Raw genomic sequence first — 12,760 nt, 5'->3', positions numbered from 1 at the left:
AAAAAACATGTATGGAGGAAGTTTCGGAGAATGTAAAACAAACCAAAACTATCTAAAGTCACAATCTTAATTGTAAATACAGTTGCAAGGCAGCCAGTATCCTGGAAGTTTCATCTAATAGCACTTTATACTTAATAAATGCTATTGAATGGCAGAAAATACATTGTTATGTACATCCTAGTACCTCACAAAGTAGACACAGGGGTTATTACACTTTGCAGATAACGGATTACTTTGTTTTACCTCGGGGCAAGCAAATCTGTCTCATCCTTTGTCTCCAAACATCAGAACAACGTGTCTTCCACTAATTAATCCCTTAAAAGGCTCAGTTCAGTAATTCAGGTGAGATAGATAAACCAACTGGGGTCAAGCCAGGTGAGCCCTCAAGTGATCTTCTCCATTTCAAAGCCCAACTTGAACCAGTTGGTACACACCTACAACCCCAGTACTCAGGAAACAAAGAAAGTGGGGTGGGTGACAATCAAGAGCTAGTCTGCTCTAGTTCTACATAGTGAGTTCCAATACAAGTAGGGCCACAGGACACGACTCTATCAAAAGTCCAAACAAATGAGCTGTCTTGAATGATACAGGGACTGTTTTCAGCTACCTTTAGGTTTTAGAGCAAAGTTTAAAGCTCTGGGGAAGAGGACTCCAGCAAGCACCAAAGTAAAGGATCGAACAGGATAGGGTGGGGACATGGAGTAAGGAAAGGATTGAATGGGATGGGGTGGGACATGGAACTTGGGAACAGAACCAAAGTGTTTGACCCAACCCAGGATGTGCCCGAGAAATCTTCATGTCTGAAACCATCACTGTTTGCAATCCACTGTAACTCTGACAACCACTGAGACTCAACAGAATATATTTACAAAGGAAGCAGAGATTGCTCCCTCTCTCAGGGCCTACCCTCTTCCATACTTCTAGTAAGAGAAAATGTAGGGAATGATAGAAAAACCGCCATAGGCCTACTTATAGTAGCGAGTTCATCAAATGCCTTACTTTCTCACCTAGAAATGATGCTGTGGGTTTTCCATAAATCTTTGACACCCACAGCCTATGTGTTGTTCTCTCGAGATTCCTGCCCAATCATGACTTCTCACACCTCTGTCTGCCCTGATGTCAGTTCCTTTCTGTGGCCTGGGTTTTAATGAAACACTGTGGCTACCCTTCCTGGAGTGATTTAGATTCTGTTATTCCCTCTACAGTCTGCCTTAAGAATCCTTTTAGACATAATCTATACAACCAAATTTGGACTACTAACATCAAAAGCAAGGCCCCCTAATATCCATGATCTCAGTTCATTAAATCTTTCTGAGTCTGGTTTTTCTGATTTATTACAAGTATTTTTCCATTTTGCCAACTCCTGATCTACTTTTATAGATTTTATGACATAAGAATTTATAGCATATGTTTTTATATCTAAAATGTTTAGGTTTCTAGATTTTACTTTATATTTTAGGGTTTTTGGTTTTTGGGTTTGTTTGTTTGTTTGTTTTAGTATTTACACACATACAGTGAGATATCTTGGATGAAACTCAAATGTAAACTTTAAATTATATACATATATATACCTAATAGCCATAGGCTGAATACAATTGTACACAATATTTATTTTGACTAAGCACATGTGGCCAGATCTGTAATTCTCCATTTGTAGTGTCATGTTGCTACTGGAAAACAGTTCAAAAGAAAGAATTTGAGCAAGGTACAGACAGTTTGGGCAGAAGTTGATTTAGCAATGCAAAGTGATAGTGTCCCCCGGGCTTTTTTTTTTTTTCAATTTTTTTATTAGGTATTTTCTTAATTTATATTTCAAATGCTATCTCAAAAGTCCCCCATACCTCCCCCACCTCCCCTACCCACCCACCCACTCCCACTTCTTGGCCCTGGTGTTCCCCTGTAATGGGGCATATAAAGCTTGCAAGACCAAGAGGCCTCTCCCCAATGATGGCCAACTAGGTCATCTTCTGCTACATATGTAGCTAGAGACACTCAACTATTAAAAACAATGGATTAATGAAATTCCTAGGCAAATGGATGGATCTGAAGGGTGAACCAATCACAAAAGAACTCACATGATATGTACTCACTGATAAGTGGATATTAGCCCAGACACTTAGAATACCCAAGATACAATTTGCAAAACACACGAAACTCAAGAAGAACCAAGACCAGAGTGTGTACACTTCGCCCCTTCTTAGAATTCAGAACAAAACACCCATGGAAGGAGTTACAGAGACAAAGTTTGGAGCTGAGATGAAAGGATGGACCATCTAGAGACTGCTGCACCCGGGGATTCATCCCATAACCAGCCTCCAAACACAGACACCATTACATATGCCAGCAAGATTTTGCTGAAAGGACCCTGATATAGCTGCCTCTTGTGAGGCTATGCCAGTGCCTGGCAAACACAGAAGTGGATGCTCACAGTCAGCTACTGGATGGAACACAGGACTTCCAGTGGGGGAGCTAGAGAAAGTACCCAAAGAGCTGAAGGGGTCTGCAACCCTATAGGTGGAACAACAATATGAACTAACCAGTACCCCCAGAGCTTGTGTCCCCCAGGCTTTTGAAGTGGGCTGACAAAAGGCAGAGAGCAGCCGCCCCTTTGTATAAGAGAATGCTCAGCAGTCTCTCACAGTCTCCTTCCCATTTTGGTGGGTGCTATCATTAAGTCCTCCACCTTGTGCTACTAATCATGCGGTGCACCAAGATCCTTTGCCTGTTTCTCGGGATACTCATTGATAATGCATGAATTGATGTTGGGAGAGTTGTCCTACAGCCTAATTTCTGATATAGTGTGAAAACTTCGAAAAACCCTGTCTGGTTCCATCTGATGCTAAGTATAGCAAGGCAGTAGATTGGCCCGGGGAAACTGGTACATCTTTAATAAGAGCAGTTAGTGTTTAATAGCTCTTAAAGACTAAATGTGACATGTTCCCCTAAGGGTCATGTGTTTGAACACTTGGTCCCTGGCTGGTTGCAGACTTGGGAGGTTATAAAATGTTTGAAACTAGCCGGGCGTGGTGGTGCACGCCTTTAATTCCAGCACTTGGGAGGCAGAGGCTGGCGGATTTCTGAGCTCAAGGCCAGCATGGTCTACAAAGTGAGCTCCAGGACAGCCAGGGCTGTACAGAGAAACCCTGTCTCTGAAAAAAAAAAAATGTTTGAAAATGGCTTCTGTGTCCCTATCAGTGTCCAAAGCCAGCAAAGTATGTCATGGAAGGGAAGAGGGCCACCACTGATTGATTTAAGTCTGGTAACCTTGGAGCCCAGGCTGTCAGCCATCCACTTATTCTGTCTAGAGTCTCCTCCATAACACCAGAGCTCTGAGCTGGAGCCCAGTCTGCCATCATGCCCTCCAGGTTTCCACTCAGGGAGTCCACAGCACAGCGACGCGCTTCTAATTCACTTTTTATTCTGTCTTAACTCCGTTTCTTGAGACGTCAAAAATGTGAAGAGTTTTCAAATCGAGCTTTCATTGCTATGGATAAAACTACCAAAGCCTTCCAAATCTTCCAAACTATAATGGACTCCTTGCCCCCAAAGAGTTGTGCCCAAACCAACCTCCTCCCCTTTAAATATATTTTGGCAGTATTTTGTCTCAGAAATTAAAAAACAAAAAAAAGTGCCCATTCCATAACTTGGAAGCGAGAAGAAACAAGCTTAGTTGAAAGTGTACATAGGGACCAGAAATACAAAATCAAAAAGGGCTGTTAGTGTAAGAGGAGGGGCAAGCCATATTGATAAGCCAATACTTATCAGTCAAAAAGTATTTGGTGAAACTGACCGCAGAAGCATCATGCAGTCCATTCTCCAATAAAGACTTTTTGTCTCCTCCTCTACATCTCTGTAGCCTTGTGTATGTATGTATGGCTAAGGGGGAAACTTAGTGACTATTGAAGGGTCCCAGGTACCCCAAAATAAATGGACCTGAAAAACAACCATTAGTTCATAGAGTAATGGAACATTTCAGAGAATAATTGTGAGTTTGGGTTCATTTGCAACTGAGACATCAGAGACATCAGCTGTGCTTGGGGCAATGGGTAAGAGACGGGAGTAAAGGTGTCTGTTACCTTACACAGTATGGATATATACCCCAGGCCTATTTCAGGAATGTCCTGAGAAAGAATTATTGAGGGGTAGGTTTTGTTACAGCAAAGCTTGATTGACTGATTTTCATTTTGCGCTTCCATAAGTTATCATTCACTCTGTTGGTGTCAAAAGACTCACAGTCATCATAAGGTCTGATTGGCTGAATTAGATAACCAGGTGTTCTCACATAAACAAAATGGCAGGAATCCCAAGAATATCATCTTCTATATCATTTATGGAGGGCATATTCAGTACTTAGATTGGCCTGTTAAATTTTCAGTTTTGTTTATTTGGGGGGAGAACAAGAGATTGGTTTCCAGGAGACCTGGTAGCTAACGCGGCACAAGCCAAACAGTGAGCTTTATGGGCAGGTAGTCTCTGTCTGCTCATGAAGAAGATGGGTCAGGAACAGACTGAGATGCACAAGAGACAGAGGCCATGAGTGAATGCCCATTTAGGTTCTCAGAAGAGATTCTTGGGTGACAGAACCACTTCTCTGTGTCTGAAAGAGGTCTTTTAATTTCTCTGTGGATTCCCCACAGTTCCTAGAAGACAGGGTCTCCTGGAACATGAATCCTATTCTTCTGGGTTCCAAAGGAAGGAATAGACTTGACTTGTGAACTGTGAATCCAGCTGGCGAGCTCCATCACACCAATGGCTGTAAGGGTTGAAAGCAACACGGTAAGGGAACTTTGCTTGTGGCTATTATGATCCAGCGGAACTGAGTCGGGAATATTACCATGAGTTTGAGGCCAACCTGGGCTACAAAGTGATATTCCAGTCCAGATTTAAAAGTTGTAACAACTTATGAAATGACTCTATAAAACCATAGACAAAACTCCTGAAGTGGTAATTCGTAGCTATAATCTGAATACTTAGGAGGTGAGAACAGGAAAATCAGGTGTTGATAACTACACTCTGTTACATAGTGAGTTCAAGGCCATCCTAGACTACAAGACACTCTATCTCAAACAAATAAACAAAACAGAACTCCTGTTAGGTATCAAACCCTGAGACAAATGGGTGATGTATCTACTTAACATCCAAAGCGGACCTGGTTGCCGGGTTCTCTCTGCAATCCCTCAGTCCCTTACTCTCACCCCTGCCTTCTACCCTGAACTCTCCATGCTCCTGCATGGGGGATGGGGTGGGGGTGGGGGGTGCTGGGCTGCTCTTCCTTATATAATCTAACCATTTTGGTTACCTTTGGACCTCCTGGCTGCTGTACCTGTTTCCTCTGCTCTCTCTTCTCCCTTGCCCTCCCTCTGTCCCCACATGGCACATCTCAGTCTGACCATGTCCACTCTGGACTCTCCCAGATGTTCTGACATCTGGCTATGCTCTCCCATAAATCAGCTGTAAATCTTCTCCTCCACTGTACATAGGAGCAGTCATGTACCTTTTTATTTCTTTTTTTCATTCATTTGGTGCTGAAACCCAGGACCAATCATGTCCTTTCCTTTCCCCTTTATTCAATTTTTCATTCACTCACTTCCAGAAAGAAACAAACAAAACAAAAATCATGTTCTTTCAGATACAGCTGAGGTTGCAGACATTCTAAATTAATACTGAGATGCAAGTCCTCAGGTCCTCACTCCTGTTAGCAAGAAATGAAATGGGGAGTTTGAAAAATACATGACTTTTTAATGGCAGTCCTCAGGAAAGTGAACTCAGGAAGCCACCTCCCCAATCCTGACAACATCATTTTTTAAATACATATGAGTCTTGAGGGAACTAGAAGGTTTAACAAAAGCTAAGGCTTTTATCTTACTCTAAATAAGCACTTTTCCTTGTTTTCTAATTTAATTGCTTCATGGAGAAGGGGTTAAACTCTATTTTCACTAAAACACAAAAATGTCCTTTGAAACTGAAACCAAATCATCCAGGTTTCACAGAAATACATACACAGACAGACAGACACACACACACACAAAGCTAACATTTTTATTTTTTTATGGTGGAGAGCAAAAAAATGAGGTCTTTGGGTACTTTTTTCATCATTTTTAATTACATATGAATATTACTTCTCTTTTTAGATATAAAGTTGTTATCTATCATACATAAGCTTACTTTGGGAAGCAAGCGTCTACTGATGTCATGCCAGTAGATAATGTTTTACACTTTCAAAAACCATATCATGTTGACCAAATTGTCTCATATAAACGGATAAAGTAAGTGATCAGTACTAAACATAGCACAGGGACCAGTTTTCTCAGCCTTTGTATACAGTTCCATACTTAGTAACTTAAACTGGGTTTCCTAGAAAAAAAGAAATGGGGAGTTTGAAAAATACATGACTTTTTAATGGCAGTCCTCAGGAAAGTGATACCCAATTTAGAATTTTCTTCACTCAAACTGTAACACATACAAACACACATATACATAGTTTCACATTGCCTGAACACAAAACTGAATTATTTGCCCCTAATATTATGTAACCATTTGTATGAGCCTTGGATTCTAATTATTCCTCTTTCTTTTTTGATTCAGTTTTTTTTTCCTCTATTGACCAAGTCAGAGGAGGCAGACAGAATGTAAAAGCTGGAGGAGAGAAAAGAGTACTGTTGTGGTCTAGTCTTCTGGAAGTGACATGGCTATCACAAACATGAACTCACAGAAACTGTAGTTACCTGCACAACACCTATACAAGACCTAGCCAGCCAAAATCCTAGCAGAGTAGATGATCTCCGGACCTGACTCTTTACTGAGGAGCTACTGACCCTGGTGTAGAGAATCATTCTCCTTCCAGGATGTGGCTACTGTTTTTAGGATTCTCATGCCCCAGTGAACACCATGTGTATATATGGACAGCACTAGCTGAGATTAATGGAATATTTATATTTTTTACAAAATAAATGCCATGAAGTTAAGATGAGTGTGTGTTAGGTGGGAAGTAGATGGAGTTGGACAGGGGAAATGTGGAGTAGATATATTATTTGACTGGATTCATGAATGAAATACTCTAAAATAGAGGGAATTTCTAGAGCAAGAAAACACACAAGTAGAAACCCAAGAAAGCATGAATGACTCTAATAATATCAGCAAGAACTGACTTTTTAAAAAATCAAAAAATGATGAAGAATATAATTAGGAATGATAAAGGGATAGATTTATCATGAAGAAATAACAATTGTATATTTATACAGCCCAAACATCTGACTCAGATGTATCTTAAACAAATATCAAATGATTTAAGAGTTTATAACAATTGTACTGCAGGGATATTGCAGAAAGCTACAACATAACACTTTTCAAAATAAATCATACAGAAAAAAACATTGAAGAAACATTGTACTTGAGCATATTAGATCAAATAGATACAGTAGAGTACACACCACCTAACAATCCATCTGACAGACAAAGAATACACATTCCTTTCCAGTGTACTTTCCATGAGACACTTTCCATGCTCCAGACACTGGTAGTGCACATCTTTAACATCTTTAGCACTTGGGAGGCAGAGGCAAGCAGATATCTGAGTTTGAGGCCAGCTCCAGATTACAGGGCAAGTTCCAGGGCAACCAGGGCTACACAGAGAAACTCTGTCTTGAAAAATGAAAGAAAGAAAGAGAGAAAGAAAGAAAGAGAGAAAGAAAGAAAGAGAGAAAGAAAGAAAGAGAGAGGGGGGAAGGAGGAAGGAAGGAAGGAAGGAAGGAAGGAAGGAAGGAAGGAAGGAAGGAAGGAAGGAAGGAAGGAAGGAAGGCAGGCCTACCTCAAGAACAAACAAATAAAACACCTAATATTAAAAGCAGGAAGAAAAGAAAACACTTCCGTGAAAGTACCCACCATGATAGATAGTATCCCATGAGTCAAAACAAATTCTTCCACACTTCAGATGTTATTTGATATATCTTGTCATAGTGATAAGAAAAGTAACACACGGAAAAGAGATAACAAGAACTGGGGTTGTCACAGTACACCTAACCATGTTCTTGAAAGGCATTCTGAACTTCAGGAGGAATATGGAAGAATTTTGGACAGTGGGACAGTGAAGCCTGAAAGTTCCATAAATGGCAACAGATGGGACATTCTAGAAGAAACTCAAATTCCAGATTTACAATTTTAAAAAAAAAAATGTGATTAATGAAGGCTTAGCTCAAGAGGTTTTATAGGAAAACAAGGGAGGTATCAAGGACTGGGCTAGAAGAAATTTCTGTTATATGATGGCAAAGAAGATGGCCACACACTGCCCATGTCCTAAACATTTGATAAAAACTAATGGACTAAATTATTTGGTAGAGAATATTTCAAAACAGCATAACCTGTAAGATGTGAAGTGATTATTGCCCACTGTCTGTTCTTAGCTGAGTTTCCTGTGAGTTTTGAGAAATACGTGGAACATAAAGACATGAAAATGCTCATGGAAAAAGGAATGTAAGAAAATGCAAAGCTTCAAATAACGTGACTGTAAACAAAGTAGTGGTAACTGTTCAGAGATACACCTCATCAAATAGGAGCATTGTGATTTTACCCAAGGATGAAAGGAAAGGTACCCTGAAGGCAAAGGCATAAAGCTTTATTTATGATTTCTGGCTTTTCTCAAATCTCTCCCTGCTATGTCCCTGACTCCCCCATTTTGGAATTGGAATATTTACTCTGTACCATTGTATTTTGGAAGTATATAAATTGTTATGTTGTGTTTTGCTTTGTTTGTTTGTTTGTTTGTTTGTTTGTTTGTTTGGAGACGCTCAACATTAAAATATTACCTTTGTGGGGGCTGGCCAGGTAGCTCAGCAGTTAAAAGCACCAGATGGTCTTCTAGAGGACTTGGGTTCAATTCCCAGCACCTACATGATGATGGCTCACAACTCTGTAACTCCAGTTCCAGAAGATCTGAGTATCTCTTTTCTCCTTGGAAATGTTCACCAATCTAATTATGTATTCTATCCCTTTCTTTACCTTTATCCCTCTGAAGCACACATAATTTTTAATTCGCTTCATTTCCTTTTGGTTCTATAGATATTCTTCATGCTTCATGTAATTTTTTATTACCCTTCTAACAGAAAAATTAAACAAACTAATTAAGATCAAATTAAAATGTGTATGCAAAGGAAGGGGAACAATTAACAATGTAAAACATACACTTTAAATATTGAGAGAAAATATTTTAATTACTTTTTTGAGATTATAATATAATTACACCATATCCCTCTTCCCTTTCCTTCATTTAAACCCTCCTAGATATCCATCCTTGTTTTCTTTTCAGTTCATGGCCCTGATTTTCATTCATTGTTGTTACATACATAAATACATATATTCATACATACATGCATACACACAAATATGAACACATAAACATAACTCCTAAATACATAAATACAATATGGAGAACTAATATATGAAATATAGATAAAGAACTGAAACAACAGAGTAATAAGAAAACAACTCAAGTAGCAAACTTTCAAGAGGCTTGCACAGATATTTCTAGAAAAAAATAATTAAAATCACAGCACAATATCACCTGTTACCTACCATAGAGGCTATTGTTAAACACAAAAGACAAGTATTTCATAACGATAATAGAAAAATGAAAGCTGCACTTTCGGTGAGAATATAAGTTATTGATTTATTATGGGAAAATCTATGCAGTTTCTAAAACACTTACAATATAATTGCCATATAATGTAGCAATTCCACACTTATTTTCTGAGACATTAGAAATAACTTTGTTTTGTTTTGTTTTTCTTAATTTTTTATTATTTAAATGCATTTTATATATCAAACATATTAATAATATTGAGTATTTTGAGAATCAAATAATACATGAAAATTTTTTCAACTTTTATATTCATATCCTTTCATATTCTAAAAATATCACTAATGAACATTTGATACTATCCATAACTGAGGATCCTATACCTAATGTTTAATACTAAATTGTTTCAAAATCTGCAAAATAAAATTCTCTTTGGGAATTAAGCATAGTATAAGAGCATAAAATATTAAAAATGAATCATTAAGAAATATATTCAAAAGCCCTTATATGATACCACCTGACATAGTGAGAGAGTATTTGAAATGCATTATATATCTGTGTACATTGCCTAACTATAAGTTTACTTTAAAAAGATTATCAGTGTTTCTAGGAGAGAAATTATTTTATCAGTAAGTATATTTTAAACATTTCAAAATAGCAAAAATACACATGAGGCCCCCATCACACATACAGTAGAGGACTTCCGGGTCTGTGTTCATTCAGAGGTGTTGCACCTAATGCTCAAAAGACTGGAGGCCCCAGCGAGTATGGAGTCAGGTGGGGTGGGGAGTGGGGGCATCCACGTGGAGACAGGGTGGGGTGAGGAGGAGGTGTGGGATGTAGAGCAGTCAGAGGGTAGATGGGGGGGCAGGGAATGGAATACTGAGTGTAAAAAAATAAATAAATAGAAAGAAAGAAAGAAAGAAAGAAAGAAAGAAAGAAAGAAAGAAAGAAAGAAAGAAAGAAAGAAAATGCTAATTTCAATCACAATGAGAAGAAATATCAATAATATTTCATGATGTTTGTAGAACATGATTTTGATATTTAGAAATCAGTTTGTTAAAGAGGTATCTACACTCTTCTCTGTATTCACTGAAATCCAATTCATAATTTAAAAGATATAAAATCAATCACAGTGTTCTCCAACAGGTAAGCAAAGAGGAAAAATATGGTGTGTGTGCATAATGGCCTTACAGAATGCTGTTATATTTGTGCTAACATGGGTAGAATTGCAGAAAAGTATGCTAAGTGGTATGAGCAAAGACCAACTACCACTCCTTCTTAGTTATAGTGGGGACACAAAACAACTTAATTCATAGAAGCCAAAAATAGAAACTTGCTTAGAATCTATAAGGAAGATATGGAAAGTAGAGAGGTAATTGCTAACACAAAGTCTTAGAACACATAAAATTTTATTTTGAAATCTATTTGACAGCGTGAATATAATAGACAAGTGTGTCTTGCAGTTCAAAATGATTACGTGTAAATTTCAAATGTTCTTATCATATGAAAATTAGTATTTTATGTAACGGATCATAACATCACTTTGTATAATCACTAGACGATTATAAATTGTTATTTGTCATATTTTTAAGAAAACATAAAATTTTTCTTTTTTAAATATTTTATTGCATTCATGAATTTACTTGTTCATTTTGTGTATGTGTGCCTGACCATTATGCATAGCTACATAGCATATGTATGGAGATCAAAGAACAGCTCATGAAAGGTAGTTCTCTCCTTTTACCATGTGTATTCCTGGGATGGAATTCAGGTGATCGTATATGATGGCAAGCACCCTATCCCATGAGCCATCACTTCAGCCTCACGCTACCTTTTCTACATTTTGCTTTTATACAAGACCAGGAGGAGGATAATGAATTAATAATAATAACAACAATAATAATAATTTTTGCATGCATGGTGATAAAATAGTATTGTAAGTTACATTTCTATATAATTTGACTAAGAATAATAATAAATAAATGACTAAATGTCCAGATGCCTTAGTATTTTCTGTTGAGATGGGACGAGAAGATAACTCTCTTGTGCCTCAAAAGAAAAGGTTCAAGACTGCAGCACTTCTTTGTGTCTTATGTAGGTTCTACTACCATTCTACATCATACATCACTTCCATGAAGATGTATCTGATGGTCACAAGGATTTTAAATGAAAGGATTTTAAGTCAATGAATGGCTACTAAGACTGCTGAAAACAGCCCAATATATTACGATCCTGGCCCTGCCACATTCCAGATCACCACAATCGCAGAAGTTCTATCGGTCAGTGACTCTTAATAATCTTTTGGTGGTGGTGCACACATTTAATCCTAGCACTTGGGAGGCAGAGGCAGGTGAATCTCTGAGTGTGAGGACAGCCTGGTCTAGAGGGTACATTCCTAGGACAGCCAGGGCAACACAGAAAAAGGAACAGTCTCAAGAGAACAATGTAGTAGTGGTGGTGGTAGTGGTAATGGTAGTAGTAGTAGTAATTTCTGACATAGATGTGGCTTTTTCTGGACACTTCAGTTCGTAACCACATAACAAGTTCTGGGCCAGCCTGCCTAACTCAGACTCTAACTCGAAATAAAATAACTGTTAACGCACTTTCTTAGTTTGTATAAATCTTTACCTTTAATCCCTCTACTGGAAGAGAAAAAGATTTTTAAATAATATGCATGAATATTATGAAATGATATGAAAACCACTCACATCATAAATTGAAACACAGATCATAAAATATAATTACAACAATAATACAAAAATCATTTTACAAGAAATATTAGTAAATAGTACACCAAAAGTTACCAGCATATGGTAGGGGTTTGTTGGTGATTTCTTTGGTTATTATTAAAGTTGTGTAAATGTTCTATAGTGCTAATCACATCTACTTTCATATAAAAATTAATTTAATTTCTAAATAGCTAATCTATGTATTTAAACATAACTTTCATTCACAGTATTATTAAAGCCTTGTTTGTTTGTATCGTACATTTCAGAATTAAGCTTTCACAGTCACCTCTGGCAAGCAGGGATCCTGAGTTGAAAGAGTTAAGAAAGAGAAGACATCAAGTGGTGGTGCCCTTCTTTAACAGCATCATCATATCACTTCTGAGCTTCTTTTCCCACTAAATTATCTTTATGGAGTGAAAACCGTATCCCCTGAGAGTGTCGCTCAAGACCACAACAC

At 37.9% G+C, this 12,760-nt stretch overlaps 1 long non-coding RNA gene across 1 annotated transcript; it reads left to right on the top strand.

Annotated features, from left to right (window-relative positions):
• The first annotated feature begins 4,600 nt into the window (after positions 1–4,600).
• Positions 4,601–12,739, top strand: Gm38776. The gene is made up of 3 exons (XR_868821.3): positions 4,601–4,776; positions 11,673–11,853; positions 12,570–12,739. It is a non-coding gene; the product is annotated as a predicted gene, 38776 (long non-coding RNA).
• Positions 12,740–12,760: the final 21 nt, after the last annotated feature.

This window comes from Mus musculus, chromosome 6 (genome assembly GCF_000001635.26).
Source record: "Mus musculus strain C57BL/6J chromosome 6, GRCm38.p6 C57BL/6J".
Classification (NCBI taxonomy): domain Eukaryota; kingdom Metazoa; phylum Chordata; class Mammalia; order Rodentia; family Muridae; genus Mus; species Mus musculus.
The sequence above is the reverse complement of the archived record's forward strand: the minus strand, read 5'-3'. Positions and strand labels throughout refer to the sequence as shown.